Raw genomic sequence first — 19,745 nt, forward strand, 5'->3', positions numbered from 1 at the left:
TAGCATCCAAAGTTTTGCAACTCAAGAAGCCCCTGAGTCCATGGAAAATCAGTACAGTGGGGCATTCTAGTGGGCAAACATCTAACCTAGAGGAGAGAAGGCTAGGCGGCGGGTGGGGAACTTGGGCTGAGTTGGGCAAGCACTTACTAATAGCCACAGTAAACACAGGAAGACCTCTTGTTGTGATACATACTTGGAAAGTGTTGTGGGTTGTGTGCTGACCAAGCAGGGTATAAACCTCAACAAAGGACGCAAACCATGGGACCTGGAATTCATGAGGATGGTTGAGGCTAAAACAGGACCCTAGAATGAACAGTAGAGCAAGAAATGAAGGCAGTGAAACACCATGGTTATTTAGATACTGGGACTACTCACAATCGCTACACATGAGTCTTTCAGAAACTAGAACATTTGGGTCAGAACAACTTTTAAAACTGGCCTCATTCAGAATCGCTGTATATTCATTATGTGATTCTTAATTCACGCATCCTTCAGTTGCAGGAGACACTGAACCTGCAGGAGAAGCTATATGACCTGGCTTTAGGTTTAGATCACAATAGCAACTGCTAACGTAGTTCCTTCTGAATATGCCCAGAATTAAGTGTACCTATTCTGTGAGTGGAAGCTGAGACCCTAGCTTAGGTAATAAATTCTGGATCCTAACACTCACATTTATAAGGAGAACAGTTCAAAAACCCATTCTATCAATCACGGTGAAGCTGTTCCAAATCAGAATGAATTCTCCATCTTGTAAGAAACCAGAAGGCATGCTATCTCTCTAAACCATATGCTTTCTAACAACCCCAAGCCAGACTGAAAGCTTGGCAGATTTTCATCTTTATTTTTTTTTTATCATTTTTTTAACCTTCATAATTTCTTGCAAAAAGACACTTCAGATCTTTACACCTGACACTTTTGTTTTCATTTTGTCAGTCTAGAATATTTCTAGCAAACAAGTATATTTGTAAGTATCATTATGCAATGGTATTTTATGGTTTTATGTATAAATTGATCATCTCCTGTATCAGGCAGTCGTCTTTTGACTCAGACACTTATTTTATCTGTGTTGAAACAAAACTATGGGTTTCTCAGGAGTAGCAAGCAGTGATGAGAACTAACTAGTGATGGTGGATCTGGGAAATGGTTCATAATTCATGCTCTGTCTGTGCTCTTCCCATCACCCGTTCCCATTGTCCCGCTGTGAGGAGGAAGATTGCCCAGAGCAGAGGTGTGGGGCTCATGTTGTGGAGAGAGAAGAAATCTTACCAGTCCTCTTCCTTTCACCGATAAGGCGTCTAATTCCAGAGGTTTGACCATTTTAACCAGAGACATCACCAGATTAGTGAGTCTCTCAACTCACAAAGTGAAAATGATCGCCCTGGCCCCGTGGAGAGCATTGTTGCACGTGGTTTGCAGTGTTGTGAAGCACATCGGAGGATATGGAGGCATTCATGGGTTGCATTGGTAAGTCGTTTTTCTTACCTAGTATAGGCTGAGCCCCTCAAAAGTAACATACAGACTGGAACACTGAGAAGCCTTTACTGTGTGGGGTGATGTGTGTGGGGGATGTGTGTAGTTCAGGTCTCCAAGCTGCAGGACAACTGACGGGCAGGGACCCTCACACGTGTCACATGAAGCAGCAGCTTTCATTCTTACCTGACCAAGACCCAGATGAAGAAATCCTCTAACATTGCGACCCAGTCCTCACCTGCCACGCACACAGTAACGTAGACATAGGTAGTTGCTTAAACTAAAATCACATTTCCCGCTAAGTGGGGGTAAAAACTAGTCAGCTCATAAAAGTATCTGTCCGTGTGTGTGTGTGTGTGTGTGTGTGTGTGTGTGTGTGTGTGTGTACAGGAAGAGAACACTACTCGTAGGAAAGCTACGTGGGAGCTGGGCAGTCAGTCACTCTGCTGATGCCCTTGCTGTTCTTCTCTGTTATCATCTTCTGAGGCCAGTTAGACAGCAGGAAATTCTCTTATATTAACGCTAACTACAGTATTACTAAGTCTTCTCGGACAAGCAAACCACTACCAAATGTCTTAAAATGAACAATATTGGTTTTAAAATATGATTATCAAGTATACGATACTTTGAATTTCCTAAATCATATCCTGGGAGAATCATTTTCATCATGTGTGAGTTGGATCCCCTGGGCCACCTGACTCTGTCACAGGAAAAGGAGCAAGGCAGGATTCAGTATTCGTTATATAGGACCGCCACTTTCTGAACACAGCTTAGCGCGTCTGTGAACAGTCTCATCTTACGCAAATACAAGATGCGGTCCTTGTTTCTCTGACGTCAAGTCCCATGTTCTTGCACCATCTCTTCCATGTCTGTTATTTGACTTGTTGACTGTGGAGAGGTAGCAGGAACTGAGTCATGTGAAAATATGTCGGCAGTGTTACAAATTCCTACTGCCCCGGGGCAAATGGGGGGTGAGGGGGTAAGCCTGAAAGCTGGTATTCTTCCGGGTGAGATCGAGCTGGAACATGGCCAACACCAGAGTCAAGGCTGGAATTCTGAGTTTCTGGGGTTCCACAGATGAAATGAGCAGTGGAGATGCTCTCACAAGATGTGTACAGCCTCCCACCACAGCAGGATGTCCCACCCCCTCACTTCTCCCCTCCCCTGGTGTTTTGACGCTCCTCCTCCATACCCTTAGGCTCAGTGTGAAACCTGAGACTGCTCAGGAACCCATTCAAACACATTTCTGAGACAAAGAAGGAGATACCATCTTTGATGTGGGCTGAAAATTCTCAATGAATTTACAGTTTACCCCATACTAGTGACGCATTTATCTACTGTGATTGCTAATATTTTCCTATAAAATTGTTTCTTTCATATAAGTTCTGATGTTTATTGACAAAGTTGTTCAATGCTTTTATTACCCCTTTGTGGCCCTATCTGTGATACCCTCCTTTACCTTCTGAATATCATTTCTCTTTTTGTCTTGATTTTTGCTTTGCTGGAGTTTGACCAGTTTTATTGATATTGTTCCCTGCTCTCCTTTGAGACAAAGTTGCTCTTTTGGGGGGCCTGCCATCCAGCTCCCAAATAAATCACACACAGAGACTTATTCTTTCTTATTAATGCCCAGCCTTAGCTTAGCTTATTTCTAGCCAGCTTTCCTTAACTTTAAATTATTCCTGTCGACCTTTTGCCTCTGGGCTTTTCCTTTTCTATTCCTGTATACCTTTCTTTGTTTCTACCTCTGTGGCTTGCTGTGTAGTTGGGTCGCTGGCCCCTGGGTCCTTCTCCTTCTCTGATACTTCTTTTTTCTTCCCAGATTTCTCCTTCTATATATTCTCTTGTTTCTCCTGCCTCACTATTGGCCATCCAGTTCTCTATGAGACCATCAGGTGTTTTAGACAGGCCCAGTAACACAGCTTTGTGGTGGGATGTCTTTATGCTGTGAATATGTGTGGCTCTCATTGGATAATAAAGCTGTTTTGGCCTATGGCAAGAAAGCTTATAGCCAGGTGGGAAATTCAAGCAGAGATACAGAGAGAAGAAGGGTGGAGCTGGGAGAGACACTAGCTGCCGCCAAAGGAGCAACAAGATGCCAGCAGACTGGTAACATCATGGCCACGTGGCAACATATAGATTAATAGGAGTGGGTTAATTTAAGATGAAAGAGCTAGCTAACAAGAAGCTGAATCCATAGGCCATACAGTTTGTAATTAATACAAGCCTCTGAGTGACTATTTTATAAAAGGCTGCAGGACCACAGGGCCAGGCAGGACCAAGAAACTTCCAGCTACACAGTTTCACAGAGTTAAACAAATGCAACATAAAAGAATGCACCACATCTTTGCATCATTAAACAAATGTTCCACAGCATAAACAACTGTAACACGTGTTAAAATAATATTCTACAACAGGCAGTCTCTATAGAAGAGAAGTCCTCAGGCTGTTAATGTCCAGGGGGAAAATGCTATGGTGGGCATTTTCTGCACACGTTATCTTGTGAGAAAAATTCCCCCAACTCTATTCTAAATAAGGCTGAGATGGGCATGTCACTCTGTGTGTCAGGAGTTTCTCCAAAGTTCATCCTCCCGTTAGAATGGTACCTTTCAGTGTCCCAACTTATGCCAACATTTTATATCCCTTGGACTTCTCATCATAAGCAGGTCCAGGTTCTCTCTCTTAACTCAAACACTGTCAGTTAAAACCAACGAGTCTGGCCGGGCGGCGGTGGCGCACACCTTTAATCTCAGCACTCGGGAGGCAGAGGCAGGCAGATCTCTGGGAGTTCATGGCCAGCCTGGGCTACAGAGTGAATTCTAGGAAAGGCACCAAAGCTACACAGAGAAACCCTGTCTCGGAAAAACAAACAAACAAACAAACAAAAACAAGTCTTCCAAAGACTGTCTCTCATCCCCAATTCTCATTATCTCTGTGGAGGTGATTGTCTTGGCATCTTCCAGCTGTGTATTTACAGATTTTTTTTTACTTTTTACCCATTTTTCCTTCCTTCCTTCCTTCTTCCTTCCTTCCTTCCTTCCTTCCTTCCTTCCTTCCTTAGCTCCTTTCCTCCCTCTCTCCTTCCTCTCTCTCTCCCCCTTAGTACTTTGCACTGATAGAATTCCTTGAGGCATCTTCTTCTCATATTGCTAGAAACAGAATTGAGTCTTATCAGTACTTTCATGTTATGCTTCTGAGATGCCCAATTTAATTGTACTGTTTGACTTTAACCACTAATTCAGATTTGTGTATTCATAGTTCATATCCTGCTACAAAGCCTTGTTTAATTAAGAATATGATGGGCTGAGTCTATAATTAATTCCTTATTCAAGTACATAATTTTATTTCTGTGTTAACTTTATTCTAGGTACTACGTTATAAACTGGATTTTCTTTTTTAAATGAAGAGGCTTGGTCCTCAAGGTTCTCAGAATTTCAGAGGCAGTACTTTGAAGAGGTGGTTTTAACTCCGTCTTATGGCACTCTGAAAGGGTTTGCCTGGAGTCAAGAAAGCTCGGGGAAGAGCCTCTGCCCAGATTCCTGTAGAGGAGGAGCACTCTGAAGGCCGGTGTGCACACAAGGGCTGTCATCAGTGAAATGATTAACCAGACCTTTGGTCAGCTGGCTAGCGTGACTAAGTGTTAGTGACTCACGTGTTCCTTTCTACAGAAGCTTATCTTATCCATGGCATGTGATCGCGAAAGCTATTCCTCTTCTGAGCAGACTCCCAGGAATCCAAGTTAGCAGATGGTAGTAGCCACAGGCCTCGGCAAGAGAGAGATGGGTGGATGGAATCCACTCCTGCCCTCACTGTACAAAGCAGCCGAGAGCCGATGCCTCCATGAGTTGTGTGGACGGAAACGTGGACGTCACCGAAGGAGAGAGGATGTTTACTCTAGGGAGCAGACGTCGTCGTCGGTAGGGTAGCTGGATGCAAATTTCATATATTGATAATTAGAACATTGCCTTGCTGCTGCCTTTAACATCTTCACACAGCTAAATTGGAGGAATCCAGAAACAAATTCTAATATTCAGAGAAACTTGTTTAAAAAGAGTGGTTTTCTACAGCAACAGTGGTGGAATCCTCACAGGTTTTGAATATTTCTCTCATGAATATAATAATAACATGGTGAAGAGAGTATTATTGGTAGGCAAAGATGAGTCAGAAGTAATTGTTTGGTAATATCTTTGCTTATAATTTCTTGGTAAAGCTTTTTAATATACTATTTTTTTTTTTCATTTCAATGCAGTATTTATTAAGTGGCTATGTATGCGAAGATTTTCAGGAAACCGAAGGACAAATAACACTCAGCTTCTAACCTCACACTTCCAACCAGGAAAAGAGTGGAGAAGTGCCTAAAAACAGGAATAAAGTAAATAGAAAAATAGAAACGTTTATGTGCATAAAAAAGGCTTCTGGATGAGATGCTATTTATTACAAAGTAGTTAGCTGGTCTTTTTTTTTTTTTTACAATGAATACTTTACTGAAGTACAAAGCATATGAAAGTACACAAATGAGAAGTGTGTGGTTTATTTATTGAAAGATGAATGTGCCGCTGTGTGTATACAGCACCCAGGCAACAGAACCGAATAGTTCCGTAGTCTGTCTGTGTCTTGTCTTTCCCCACCGTTCTTCTTCAGAGACAATGGCCATCCCTAGTAAAAATTTCCCTGTTTTTGAGAAGTCACAAAAGCAGAACAGACTATTTAACAAAATAAATATCTATTTCTGTTTGGCCTCTTTTGATCAGTGTTTTGTTCTCAAGATTCTGACATACTGCAGTATTTGGTTGTAAAGACATAGGTGTGGTATTGCTAGACCAGTGTGTATTTGTTCCTTTCTAACAGATCGTGACCGTTTTCAAAGGGATTGTACAAACCTACACACTCCACCAGAATTAATGAGACAGGATCCTATACACCTTTCCAACAAAAAGGGTTTTTGTTTTTGTTTTTGTTTTTTTGAGAAACAATACAGTTGTGACTTTGTGGCATGTACTTACTTCTATAAGCCTGGATGACGATACATCTAGGCTACAGTGTATAGGCGACTGCATCTATTCTACGAATCTATACGGCATGCTCTTTTTCTGAATACCATAGGTAAGTAAAACATGAGGGTTAGTATCTGTATATGTGTGCGTCCACACATAGAAAAGCTACAGAGTGTAAAAGATAAAACATGGCCTACCTGTGCAGGGTGTTCCCATAAATGGAGCTTGTAGGATTCAGTTTCCCTAGCTGAGTCACTGAGCATATGAGTGGATGTGAAGGTTGAGGTCACTCCTGTGACCCATGTAGACTTTTCATTTCGGCTACACTATATTTATTTACATTTTTCTTTAATAGCAAAGTACTTTTGCCTTCTTAATTGAAAAAAAGTTTTAATTTTTAAGAATTAGTTGTTACGTGTGTGTTTGTGTATGTTGAGTGCAGGTACCTGAGGAGGCCAGAAGAGGGCGTTGGATCCCCTGTAGCTGAAGTTACAGGTGATTATGGGCTTGTCTGATGTGCGTGTTGGGAACCAAACTCAGGTCCTCTGCAAGAGTAGTACACTCTTAACTGCTCTAGGCCTACTTTTATAATTTTTATTTTTACTTTATAAACTTTTGCATTTTAAAAACTTTGGACTCGCCAGGCGGTGGTGGCGCACGCCTTTAATCTCAGCACTCGGGAGGCAGAGCCAGGCGGATCTCTGTGAGTTCGAGGCCAGCCTGGGCTACCAAGTGAGTTCTAGGAAAGGCGCAAAGCTACACAGAAAAACCATGTCTCGAAAAACAAAAAAACAAAAACAAAAACAAAAACAACAAAACAACAACAAAAAAAACCCCAACAACTTTGGACTCTTTGAAAAATGCTTAGCTTCAAATATATGGATTGTTTGGGCTGGCCTCTGTGGGCATCTGTACACACGTGTGTACATAAACACACAGAGCTGCATACAAATACACATAAATAAATAATAAAATAAATCTTAAAACATATATTCATATTGTATAAAATATTCTTTCTTTCCATATATCACGACTCTATAGACCTTTTCTATTATAATTAATAAAATACTTTTTTCATCCAGCCTCGGCTGCTGCCAGGTCTGGTCCATGGTCCTACCGCTGCTGGGGTCTGGGTTGAGGTCTGAGGTCTGTACTGCCACCAAAGGTCACACGGAAGCCTGGGGTTGGGGCAGCAACTTGTGTCCTTGTTGGTGTCCCGGGGCCATGCGACAGCCAGAGCCATCCTGATCTGAGTGGCCTGCGCTTGCACCGGGAGCCACAAAATTGTCAGGGCGTGAGCTGCTGGGAGCTGCTGCCAAGGGCCATGTCTGGGTCCTGCTGCAGCTGGGGTCTATGTTGACGTCTGTGGCCCATGTCACCTCAGGAGGCCATAGGAACCATGTGTGATGAAATCAGAGGGCCATGCTGAGCCGGCCCTGCCCTTCACTGGCTCTGGGAAAGCTGGTCCTGCCTCTTGATGGACACTGCAGCCAGAGAGCTGACCCCTGCCCTCGGAGAGATGGCCCCACCCCTCGCCGCAGGTGAGGGAGAACTGACCTAGAAGGCATGGGCATGGGGAGCTGGCTCCGCCCCTCGCCGGAGGTGGGTGGTCCCAGTGGCCTGGACTGACCAGCTCAGTTACAACCGAGCCTGGGGTTGGCCCACCCTCACATCGACCCCGTCTAGGACCGGCTGGAGCTCGTGAAGGTTCCTGTGGAGGATACCTGCAGGATCTCCGTGACAACTAAGGGTAGCCTCGGAAACTCCAAGAGGAGTTTGATGGTGAGGGTCCAGTGATGAAGGTGACCCAGAAACCAGAGGCCTTGAACCAGACCAGTGACTCACTGCAATGAACACTTGCTAGTAAAGCTGATTGGACAAAAGGGTAGACTGTGTGACACACCGTGGCTCCCAATGCCACCAGGAGGAATGAAGAGGAGTTGGAGAGGCAGGAAAGATGAAGAAGCGAAGGGTTTTTTTTTTTTGTTTTATTCTTATTTTTGTTTGCTTGCTTTGTTTTGCTTTGGTTTAATTTTTTTAAATTTTCCTTTTTGGGGGTGCTGCAGGGGTGAGGGGAGGACACGCAGGGACTGGGAGGTGAGCAGAATTAGGGTGCATGATGTGAAAATCCCAAAAAATCAATAAAGAAGTTATGATTTTAAAAAACTATTTTTTTTTTTTTTGAAGAAACAAACACACAGATTAGCCGAGGCTTATTTAAAGCGGGATGATCTGTATCACTGACTTCCACCTCCACATCTTGCCCTGCTGAAAGGTTCAGGCAGTAACACAAATGGAGTTTTCATTTCCTGGATGACAAGATCTTCCATAACATTCCCCGAAGGGTGTGCCTGGGGCTTTTTGTGAGAAGGTGCCATTTCAGAAATGTGTCTTTTGTGGTTCTCTTGGGATCATGTTTCTTTCCATTCCAGGTTTGCTTCTAAGTAGATAGCGTGGTGCTGAGTGTTCTCGCTATTGAAGATGTTTCACGGTCGGCTCCATATTTTCTACATTTTTACACAATTATAATTTCATTCATTTGTGTGTGTGGTGTGTTCACGCATGCATGTGTGGAGGTCAGAGAACAGCTTGTAGGAGTTCTTTCCTTTCCCAGTGTGGGGATAAACTCAGGCGTTCAGGATTGGCGGCATTTAGGATTGGCCGCAAGCTGCTTTACCCACTGAGCCATCTTGCCAGCCGCATTTTCACTTTTTAAAGGGTTCATCGAGGTCTGCAAAGCTTCTTCTAACCCCGTCAACTGTGAGTTTTCTTGGGGTTACTTTTAATTCTCCTGCTCATTCCCTTTTCTCTTTGACTCTCCAGCTCTATGTTCCTGATCTTTATAATCTTGGAGACCCTTGCTGTGTATGGGTCTCTCTGGGAAATGTTGTGTAGCGTGTGACCAGGTAGCGTCTGTGGGCAACCATGCTAAAAGTCTGTCACTGCAGATCATGGGTGTTCTGGTGACAAGAAGAAAAAATTGCTTCTGTACTTCTTAGGATAGGGTAAAGGTACATATCACAAGCTAATCAGGACAGAAATAAGCCTCAGCTGACTCATGAAAACAGCCCATTCATGTGGGGCATTTACCCACCAACCCCACAGCTCCCCAGAGTTTTCTTGACTGTGAGCAGCAGGAAATACTAGATAGAAGGATTTATATTGCGGAGATAAACAGATAGAAAATAAAGGATAGCCTTGAGAGAGCCTGGAACCTTTTCCAATGGGCCCTGACTGTCTCTGCCCCAGGGTAGAGACGCCAAGGGGTGGAACAAAAAACCTCCTTCTCCCCAGAACAGGCAAGTGCAGACCATTTCAGACACCTGTACTCAGGTCCGTGGTCCAATCATCCTCCTCTATGCGGACCTGCTGGGTAAAGCCATGAGGAACCTGAAAATGGGCTCCTACACACTCAATCCTCTGAAATAGAAAGGCTACTGATTTAATTAAATGGTCCAGAAAGACAAAAAGCTTCCTAGCTGGGCGTGGTGGCCAAACCTTTGATCCCAGCACTTGGGAGGCAGAGATAAGCGGATCTCTGTGATTTTGAGGCCATCCTGGTCTACAGATCAAGTTCCAGGACAGCCAGGGCTGTTACACAGAGAGACCCTGTCTCAGAAAACATAAATAAATAAATAAATAAATAAATAAATAAATAAATAAATAAATAAATAAATTTAAAAAATAAATAAAAGCTTCCCACCTAATGAAGAGGGAGCTGACTGGGAATTTGGGGATGGTTTTATTCATTAAAAGGCTGAGTGCTGGCTGGGTTATAAAAGGTAACATTTAACATATAGTTTGTCAAGAGCCTTCTCTGTGTAAGGCTGATGTTCAGAGGAACAGACATGAGTAAGCTGGTGTCTCCACCATTACAGAGGTTAAAGTCCAATGAGGAGAAAAGATAAGACACACCCAGGTCCCTGGCTATACAAAGCGCTGGGTGATAAGAACCGTACAGAAAGGGGAGAGGAAAAGAAACAGCAGTTATTTGAGTATCTTTTGTGAGCCAGGCACACTGCGTGCACCGTCTCACTTTAACCTTACAACATAGTATGAGTTGGTTTATTCTCAACTCAAGGAACCATAGACTGCTGGATACCACCATCTAATGGCAGAGCCAAGGCTCAAATTCTGACCCATCCAGCCGCAAGCCTGTGTTCCTAACAACCCTACAGATTAAGAATCATGTAATCGACAGAGAAGATTCTTTTGGCCTTTATAGTGCGGAGGATTGAATGCAGGCCTCCCACATGCTGGGCAGGCACACTCCATCAAGGAGCTCCAGCCCAGGAGACACTTATTAATCTTGTCTCAGAGTCTGGAGGAAAAAGAGAGTCCTTTTCCTTCTCTTCCTCCCCCTCCTCTTCTGTCTGTATAACTTACCCCTGCCTACTTTTTTCTTAACTATTAATATTGATGTAAATAATCTTTTACATGAAGACCCCCAGTTTCTGTTCTGTTCAAGTGTCAAGAATGCACAGTTGTCTGCCTCAAGTCAATTCCTGGCTTTCATTTACATCCCTGCCTCACAGTTTCTCAAGAGTTACCATCACTCAGTGGCCATTTCCTAAGGCAAACGAACACAAGTGTAGTCTTTCGTCCAGGACGAGTCAGCTGACAATCAGCACTGGTGTCTCTCCCATGTGAATTGTTTGGTTCAGAGGAAATGCTAGAAGATGAGCCCAGAAGGACAACTCAGGTTTCCTGCTTTGGTTTCCATTCTTACAGTGAGGAAAGCACCCGGCAGATCGTGTTTGTCCTCTGCAGGTCTCTGCTTCGGAGCAGACAATGACTAATGATGCCCGCTGTCCTGCCTGAACTGCCCGAGTCCTCTAAAGAAGAGCAGTGCTATTTTTCTGGATATTCCTGCATCCACTGTAGAAAGCACAAGTACAGGAGATAATTTCACCTGTCTTAGTTTGTACAGTAGTTGGCTTTGAATAAGAACAAAACTGGGTTTGTACACGCTTTGCAATCTTACCTGAGATTACCCCAATTGTTGGCTTTTCACTGGTGTCCAGCATAGCTAAACCTCTAAGGGGCTGAATCCTCTGTCTCTTTCTTGATGAGGACCAAAATAAATAAAAAGATTAAAAGCAACAATGCTATCATAGCAGTATATAACAGGTGCTTAAAAATTGGTGATCTGTGGATCACCCGAAAGACTGAAACCACTCCAGTGTCGGAAGTGCTAGTGGAGTTTTAGAGCATGAAATGTTTACCCCTGTCCTATGGATGATGTGGTGCAGGCAGTTGGTGTGTGGTCTCATTTCCACAGGCACTTTGAACTAACAGATTTAGAAATTCCCACGTTTTTGACTAGGGTCACTCCTTAGATATTTAAACCCAGAGGAGAGTTGGAAGTTTCGGTAAAATGGACACGGTGGATCTGCATAATATCCTATGATCTACATAATATCCTGTGCTTTCTCTCTCAATACACACTCCTGTGCTTTTAGTTTTTGTTTAATGATCTGAGGAACTGTCAATTTGTCCTTTCTCAAAAGCTGTGAGGAAATAAATTTGCACAAGTGAAACACGGCTTCATGTTTTGAAACAGCATTTTCACAGCACAGTGAGAGTAAAAGACTCTAAGAGCCGGGCTTTGTGGTCACAAGGGAGCTAAACATAGGATAATCTGACGTGCACACACATGTGACTCACATACCTTGCCTCAGCCAGGAGTAAAACACAGTCACACAGTTCATTCTTTAAATGTTTTACCTTCACTGTGCTCTTGGACAGCTGGAGTTATCTACTCTTTCATTTGCATATCTCTTCATTGCTTGTTTCTTCTACACACTCTGTGGGGCGAGAGGTGTAGGGACTTGATCATTGCTGTACCCTGGTGCCAAGAACATTGCCCACACATAGGTACTTTGTAAATAAATTTAAATGTAAAGTATTCAGTTAACAACACCACGAAGTTATAGAGATACTTTTCAACTCAACTTGACTGAAATGTCTACAGTCAAGATGTCTACCAGCTGTGTGGAATCGATATGTATGTAGTGAGAGGATACTGCTAAAGTTCCAGAAACCATGGTTTAACTGTTTGGAACAGGGAACGCCTGGGTTAGAGACCTCAGCAGCAGTTTTGAGTTTGAATCTTTTTCTTTACCTAAGCATAGTGTTTGGGCAGCGTCAGTGACCATGGCGATGTTTAGATTTCAAGTGTACAGTTGAAATGCTCCGAGAAACTACATGCTGACGGAGATGAATAACTTTACACCCTTGTAGAAAGTTCCCTCCCTGTAACACGCTGTAGTCCAGACACCCTTCCTCCCTCTACCCATTCTATTTCAATGTCTATTGCTATTAGATTATCTTTGCTTACTTATCGATTTCAGCATGATTTGCGTTTATTTATGCATGTGGGTGGGAAGAGGGGAATGCACGGCATGGCCTCGTGTGGAGTGAGAACTGGTTGTCTCCTTCTGTCACGTAGATCCCAGAGACAGAGCTCAGGCTGCCAGGCTCGGTGGCAAGTCAGTGCCTTTAGTCACCGAGCCAGCTCACTGGCCTGTTCATAGATGTGTGTGAATGGAGTCATGATACACAACCTCTTTCAGTTGCCGTCTTCTGTGCACCAGGCCTGTGAAATCCAGCCATTCTGTGCATATCCGCAGTGTGTTTCTTCTTACTGCTGAATAGCATTCCATTGTGTGAATATGTCACAATCTTTCCCTTTGTTGTATGAATCCTTGTGGACTTAAGTCTTAATTTTTCCTGTATAAATATTTGGAAACTACTGGGTCACAATATGCCTTTCTTTGTAAGATAAAGATATCTTAGTTTCTTATTGCTGTGATAAAATACTCTGGTGAAAGTAATTTAAGGAGAAAGGGTTTATTTCAGTTCACAGTTCAAGGCACATTGAAGGTAAGTGCAGACAGCAGGAGCCTGAAGTAGCCGGTCACGTTACATCCACAATGAGGAACAGGAGTGAATCGCTCAGTCTGCCTTCTCCATTTTACACAGTCCGAATCTCTGCCCAGGGAATGGTTGCACCCACAATGAAAATGGATCTCACATCAACTAATATCATCAAGATGATTCCCCACAGGAATCCCCCCCAGAGGCCCACCTTCCGGAAGATTCTAGATTCTGCCAAGTTGACAATTAGCATGAACATAGGAAAAGCTAAACAATTCTTCAAAAATGTACCACTTACCCCTGGCCCCAAGAATGTCACCTAGGAGCTGCAGTTGCTCTGCATGATTGCCAGAGTTCGGTGTTGGTTATTCTTAGTTTTTGCCATTTTAGTACTGTGCAATGGTATTCAGTAGACATTAGCAATTTTCTGATGATAAATGGTGTTGAATTTGTTTTCATTTGCTTGTTAGCCATTTATATGTCTTTTTTTCATTTTTTTCTTGTCTTATTTTGATTTTCATTTGTGTATATTTTTGTGAAGTGTTTGTTCAAACCTTTTGCCCATATTTTGACATATTTTTAATGTTGGAATGTAGAAACATCTCTTGATTTATTATTTAACGTATTTTAGATTTATTTTATTCTATGTGTATGAATGTTTTGTCTGCATGTCTGTCTGTCTGTGCACCACATGCTTGGTGCGTTCAGAAGTCAGAAGAGGAGGTAGATCCCCTGGAACTGGAGTTACAGATGGTTGTGAGCCATCCTGTGGGTGCTGGGAATGAACCTGGGTCCTCTGGAAGAGTAGCCAATGCTCTTAACTGCTGCGCCTTCTTTCCAGCCCCATCTTGACTTATTCGTGATACATTTCTGATAATGAATTCTTATTATTTTCTTCAGTTTTTGTCTTGTATTACAGTTGGACTCTGTGTTGATAAAGACCAGATTAACAAGTTTTTCAGAGTCTTTGACTGCTGAAAACAAGGAAGAAGCCACATTTCTCAGTAGGGTCATTATTTCAGCAACTGTTTCAAGAGAGAAATGGATTACTGGGCCGTGTCCTCAGAAATGCCCTCTTCCTCCACAAAACAAGGCAGACAGGTTTGTGCAGGGAAAGCCGCCTGAGGACGGGATCTCTCCGGTGGTTCTGGTTTTTGTTATTTGGGGGTTTTGTTAGGGGAGGGGGCGGTGTTGTGTTCTGTTTTCTGGTCTGCTATGCATGAAGCTTGAGAAGGTAGGATTTCACAAAGGCGGTTAGTAGATACTGAAAGTTACTCTTACAACATTTCAAAAGCAATCATAGACTAAATCTTATGATTATTGCTTCCGTTCTGTTTTGATTTGGGTTATTCAAATTAATGTTAAACTTTTATGTGTGCAGCCCGTCCTGAAAGCATTGGGCTTTTGCTCGGTGCGAACACATTATTGGCATTGTTTTATCTGCCTGTGTGTGTTTCTCATTAACCCCTGCGGAGCACCACACTACTCAGAGGCGTATCATTTCCATGATGTGGTTTATCACAAACACAAGAAAATGAAGGTCTGGGTGGGTCACTGAAAATGTTATTCATATGTATACTATAGGAGGAAGAAGTTTTGCCTCCATAGACAAATAATTCCATGTAAGTACAGTAGCAGACAGTGGCCATGCTTTGTCTACATAGTAGGACACTCTAGCCTAACAACTGTACCCAGTTAAAAACACTGCCTGCTGAAATATGGTTTATCAAGTTAATATTGAGATGAAAACCATTATGCACTATTATGAAGTTCTTGGATCATCAATATATGGAATATTGTAGCAATAAAAACTCCAGTCAAGGTTACTTGTTTAATTTGTAGCTTATAAAGAAAAAATTTTTTCATCTCACTCTAGATTATTTTAGTTTTTCAAATTGTTTTTTGGGCTACCTTGCTTAGACTACTTAAGTTTGTGAATGAAACAAAATGTAATAATATGATCATAATCATATTATTATGACTGTTATGGAAAACTCAAAGCTATAAATGATAATAAAATGACCAAACCCGGGTCATTTATTCCCATGTTATGCTGCATGAACACAAGTGATTCAGAGTTGCCTCGACATTCAGTTGTTTGAATGAACGAGTAATCAAACCAGCTTTATGTTTTGGTGCAGGAACTTGTCTTAATCTAATCCTTTTCATTGCAACCTTCCTCATGAGGTAACATGGAGCTTGGGTACTTTGGTTTAATAATTTTATTGCATTATTTACTTATTTATTTATTTATTTATTTATTTATTTATTTATTTATTTAGTGTGCCATGTGTGTGGGCAGATGTGGCATGCGCGTGTGTGGCGGTCAGAGGAGAGCTTGCGAGAGTTAGATCCTTCCCTCCACCGAGCAGGTTCCAGGGATCGAACTCAGGTCATTAGGCTTCATGGCAAGCACCCCTACCCACTGAGCCATCTCCTCGGTTTCAGACTTCTGAGAACTCCACAGCATGTGGGTACAATTTAGTTATCTTTTCTGTCAAGCGAACAATTCACTTGAAATAGAGATTATGGAAGAAAACACAGGAAAGTATTTTTGCAACCTTGGGGTGAACAAAGAGTTATAAGATGAAACAGAGAAATACTGAGGTTATACATTGACTTCAGTAGTAGATGCTATTTATTTATTTACTTATTCATTTATTTATTTTGGCGCTTTGAGATAGGGTCTCACTATATAGCTTTGGCTGGCTTGGGATTCACTGTGTAGACCCAAGCTGGCCTCTGCCTGTTTGACTTCAACTGTGTTGTTATGTTAACTTCATGTTGAATTAAGTGGTACAGCTTTAAAGATTTACCAAGCAGCATGTTGGTATTACTGCCAAGATTCTTCACTGGCACTTTTAAAGTTAGAGGCTTGATTTTCTTAAATTATTTCATACATTATTGTGTGTCGTCTTTTCAGTAGGAACTGGGCCCCAAACATCATCTACTGCAATAAGTTAATTAATAAATTAATGCTGGCACTCCTCTGAGCCTTACCTGAGGAAGCCTTTGCCACTCTCATGGGTCTGAGGTTTTGGGGTCTGACATGGCTGTGCCCATGTTAACAATACACATTCACTCAGGGATTCTGCTCACCCTAACTGTACACATTTGGAAAGATTCTCTGCTCAACAGATTTGATGTTAACCTAAATGTTTTTCTTTCTGTATACAGTAAACATTTCTTGTCTCTTCAGAATATGAAGGGTTTATAAGTGATCTTTGGGGAGTGTAGCTTGACTCTGAAGGAGTGAACAATATGGAGGAACATCAAGGTCATGACCTCGTAACTGACCATCCTTCTAACTGTTCTGTGCTTCTATATGAGAACATTTAGTTGTAAAGTTTTTAGGCGTGTGAGAACATGAAAGGGTTTTGATCCATTTATTCAAATCACAAAACTGAACATCAATTTATTACTTCTTAACAGCTTTGAGACCAGAAATAGCCTGTTGGAAAGACAGGCAGTAGAAGTATATCAAAACCCTTTTTAAAAGCTTCTAATGGATGATTTAACTCAACAGACACGTCACTTTTCACTTTTTTTTTTTTTTTGGTGAAAGAACAGTGTTTTTATTACTTTTCAAAAGTTGTGAAAGAAAACAATCTCAGCGCTACACACAGAAAGCAAACTGCGCTTACCAGCCGCGCATGCGGGCTTTCTATGCTCTGCCTTTGTCTCCGCAGTGCGGAATGTCTATATGACTCCACACGATTTCCTTTTTGTGCATCAGAAAACTGGGTGCCAATTAAACAATTCTCAAAATTACTTCATGTGTCAAGTTAGAGGAAAAGTAGGATGATAAGGAGGAGGGGGGTGAAACTCTAGTCATATTAAATAACATGCCTCGTTCCTCATTAATAGTGCATTTAATTAATTAATTAAGTGATTATATTTTGGAGACAGCTTGCAGAGGTTTTGTACAGGACTATCCTGTGAACCAAACAAAATCCATCGCGCTACATTCAGTTGTGCCCACTTCCAAAAGATCACCTCAGCTGGGCCCCTTGGCTGTTTGCACCTGCTCCTAAAGGGCTGAGGAGGTCGCAAGACCCTTCCCTGAGTATCCACCCTACCCACACTGTTGTGTGCAGCTCTCTCTATCCATAACTACAAGCGGCCTCGCGGTGGGGAGGGGCTGGAATCTGTAGGCTGGGACGACCAAGAGAGTGGGGTTCCGTCTGTCTGGCTGTGGGGAAGGAAGTCTTCCTCCCTGCTGGGTAAAGGCTTTCCAGGTGCAGCCTTCTGGGGGATGTGCACCTGTGACCCCGTGAGCAACTCATCAGGGTCTTAGTAAGGCAGCCCAACTCCCTGGTTCCCCAGAGTGAACCCTGGAGGAATCATTCTCCAGCTTGGAAGGAATTTTAGCTGTACTAGCCCAGGCTGGGCTTGTATTCGCTGTGTAGGGCAACTCTGGCCTTGATTCTTCTGTGTTTACCTCCCAAGTCCTGGGATGACAGGTATGTGCCACGCCACAGCCGACGAATGGTGCTCGTTCTAAGCACGCAGGAGAACCTTTGCCCCGACTTCATTCTGAGAAATCCTGAAACCACAAACTATCAGAGGCTCCGACCTTTGTCCCTCATTTTACAGCGCGCAGAGTTACGACTTGAACGGGCTTTGCTGCTGTTCAAAATTACAGTAACTAATTCCGGCCAGTAGGTATGTTTTACCCTTTGGCGTCGTCCCAGGCCTACCATATTGAGAGCAAATGTCATTTAATATGCGGGAAGAGAGAAGGAAGGACAAGAGCGATTGGGCTGTTCAAAGTGCACACTTGTACATCCTCCCGATTCCCCTCTCCGGCCAAGGAGGTGGGCTTCCGCCCCTCCGTCCGCGTTCCGGATGTTTGGTTACCAGGCAACAGGCAAGCGCCTGCCAGACACCTGCGAAGGGGTGCGGCCCTGGGTCCCAGAGCCTGGGTCCTGGCCCTCACCGGCGCCTGCGCAGACCGTGCCGAGGCGGGCGTCACCTGCGACCGGCCGCCGGGAGAGAGCGGGAGGGCGTGGTCGCCCGGCCAGGTTGCTGGGACTAGACGGCATCCCACTGTCGCGGTGCAGGGGAGCCCTGGCTCCGTCCCTCCAGCACCGCGCCGATGGCTCTGGGCTGAGCTCGGGAGGAGGCATCCCCTGGCCGGCCCGGGGCTCCCACGTCACAGTGGGAGGTTGGTCACACGTTCCGTATTTTTGCGGGGAGGGAGAGGCGATCGTTAAGGACTTAGCAGCCACGCGTTTCCCAAGCTCCCCCACGGAAGTCAGAGGAGGGCGAGCCTCCCTCCCAGCGGGCCCGGAGAGCCGATCGCTAAGAGAACTCACCGCCCAACCTGGGACTCCGCAGGAGGCCTCTTACCCGACGTGCACCGGGCGCTCATTTGCATGTCCCCCCAGAGGTTAAACCACACGGGTCCACGCTGCCAGCGCGACCTCCGTTCGGTAGCCCAGGTCACGAGCCTAAACATAGGATTCTGGTGTGAAGAAACTTCCTTTCCACTCTCTCAAGAGTCCGGGAACACGCGGGGATAAAGTCACCCTAACTGTAAAATTGATAAATCATTGGCCCTTATATAGCCCGCGGAGCGGCACGGGAATCGTGCTCGCTTCGGCAGCACATATACTAAAATTGGAACGATACAGAGAAGATTAGCATGGCCCCTGCGCAAGGATGACACGCAAATTCGTGAAGCGTTCCATATTTTGCAGCTGCTACACTTCTTTACAAACAGGGTGATTGACCGAAAAAATAAGAACTGCGCCACCCTTGACCTCTTCCTTTTGCAGTGGATCCTCCCGTCACAGCCTCCCGCATCCCCAAGGCAACACAAGCACGCCACTCTGAAATGCCCGGCTTTATTCGTGGGTTTGGACCCGAGTGCTTGCTTGCTGCCATCCGCTGAGCAGCCCTGGCGCGTGTTCCCTCCAGGCTGCAGGCCGAGAGGGAGGGAGGGAGGCCTTGGGAAAACAGATCCCCCAACGGCTGGCGGCTTTGTAGCTGCTGTTACACACCCAGGGCTGCAAAACCGGGAGGGAGTGTCAGGATGCTTCCCGGTGGGGCCTCAACCAGGTATCTGCGGAAATCCAGAAAAGATTCATCACGCAGTTCATAAGCCAGGAAGTCTTCTAAGTGAAAATGTTAAACTTCCCGGGGCCTCGGGGTTTGGGTTAAGGAAGGAAAATTCTAAGTCAAGTTTCCGAATTTAAGGAAAGGCACATTGTTACGTTCTTTTCCCTTCAAGTGTTCCCAGTTTGGGTGAAATTCATGCCCATTTTATAATGGCCGTACACAATTTCAACCTTGAGTGCAAAAACAATGTATTTTAACACTGCAGACTAATGACTGAAGTCCAGATTGCAAAATATGGAACGCTTCACGAATTTGCGTGTCATCCTTGCGCAGGGGCCA

At 43.9% G+C, this 19,745-nt stretch overlaps 1 non-coding gene across 1 annotated transcript; it reads left to right on the top strand.

The window, feature by feature from the left end:
- Positions 1–18,935: 18,935 nt before the first annotated feature.
- LOC131924832 (U6 spliceosomal RNA) lies at positions 18,936–19,042 on the top strand. The gene has a single exon (XR_009383086.1). It is a non-coding gene; the product is annotated as a U6 spliceosomal RNA (small nuclear RNA).
- The last annotated feature ends 703 nt before the right edge of the window (positions 19,043–19,745 follow it).

The sequence above is a fragment of the Peromyscus eremicus genome, chromosome 14 (assembly GCF_949786415.1).
Source record: "Peromyscus eremicus chromosome 14, PerEre_H2_v1, whole genome shotgun sequence".
Classification (NCBI taxonomy): domain Eukaryota; kingdom Metazoa; phylum Chordata; class Mammalia; order Rodentia; family Cricetidae; genus Peromyscus; species Peromyscus eremicus.